This window comes from Mandrillus leucophaeus, unplaced genomic scaffold, assembly GCF_000951045.1.
Source record: "Mandrillus leucophaeus isolate KB7577 unplaced genomic scaffold, Mleu.le_1.0 Scaffold236, whole genome shotgun sequence".
Lineage (NCBI taxonomy): Eukaryota > Metazoa > Chordata > Mammalia > Primates > Cercopithecidae > Mandrillus > Mandrillus leucophaeus.
In genome coordinates, this window is record NW_012102432.1 from 3,336,785 (window position 1) to 3,338,261 (window position 1,477).

The window sequence follows — 1,477 nt, forward strand, 5'->3', positions numbered from 1 at the left end:
AAGCCCTGGCTTCTACTCCTTCCCTAGTCCCCTCTCCACCCTCTAGCTAGGAAGCTCTTTTTTTTTTTTTCCAGGAACACGTGAACTTTATTGAATGCCATTGTAGAAACGTGTGTGAGGATAAAGGGCTGATACAGGGCAAGGAATGGAAGGTGGAGTGCGTGGGAGACAGGTCATGGTCAGAGCTCCTGGCCTGGATGCTGCTTCCTGTTCTATCGATAGACTTGGAAGATCAACACTGGGATGATGATAAACAGAATGATCATGAGGATGTCCAGAACCAGGGCCCAGATGTTCAGGCACTTGGCAGTGGAGGCATAGGCCTGGGCCCTGATCAGGTCACCAACCATCTTCCTATCCCTAGACTTCATGGAGTAGGCGAATGCTATGAAGCCCAGGCAGCAGGAGTTCATAAAGAGGGTGTTAAACAGGGACCGGATGACATGGTCGGGCACAGAGGTCTCGCTGCAGATGTGGATCATGGTGGATGTTGAGGCAGGAGGGTTGTAGGGCACCCCCAGCACAGCTACCTCTTACTCCTCCTTGAGCATCTCACAGTTGCGGGGTGGCCAGCGTTTGCAGGAGTGAAGAAGGTTTGGACTGTGTGGTTCACAGTGTCCAGCAAAGACCAGCTGTCAGGAGCTCTTTTAAAAATGTGAATGAGGCCCGGCAAGGTGGCTGACACCTATAATCCCAGCACTTTGGGAGGCCGAGGTCGGGAGATCGAAACCATCCTGGCTAACATGGTGAAACCCCTTCTCTATTGAAAAAAAAAAAAAATTAGCCGGTAGTGGTGGGCACCTGTAATCCCAGCTACTCTGGAGACTGCAGCAGGAGAATCACTTGAACCCAGGAAGTGGAGGTTGCAGTGAGCCAAGATTACACCACTGCACCCCAGCCAGAGTACAGAGTGAGACTCTGTCAAAAAAAAAAAAAAAAAAAATTGTGAATGAGGTCAGGTCCTGCCCTTGTGTTAAAGGCTTCCAGTGGTTTCCCACTGAACTCAGGAAAATTCCAACTGCTTCTCTGGGCCTACAAGCCAGTGCCACCTGGACCTGCCTACTGCCAGTGGACTCTATCAGCCCACAGCACATGCCTCCACCTGCTTGGGCTTCTGGGCCTTTGCACGTACCCCTTCCTCTGCCTGCAATACCTAGCTCTTACCTGGCTAATTTTTAAAAAAATTCTTCCATTTAAATGTCTCCACCTCTGGGAGGCCTTCCCTCAAATCAATCAAATCACCCTCATAACCTGTTCTTTTTCTTCTTAGCTTAACACCATGTAAAATTATCTTTATCATTGTTGTTATTATTATTATTATTGTGCGTCCTTACATCTCCATTTTTCTCCCTAAGAGCCAGAAAGTCAGGGATAGGCATTGCTCTCCATGTATCTTTAATGCATAACACTTTTGGACCATGCAACAATGTTTGCTAAATTAATTGAGAAGCACCCTCAGAGTTAGATACTATTATTA

The 1,477-nt window shown here is 47.8% G+C and overlaps 1 pseudogene; it reads right to left on the reverse strand.

Moving 5' to 3' along the window:
- Positions 1-212: 212 nt before the first annotated feature.
- LOC105541250 overlaps positions 213-1,477 on the reverse strand; it is a 45,136-nt pseudogene continuing 43,871 nt past the window's right edge.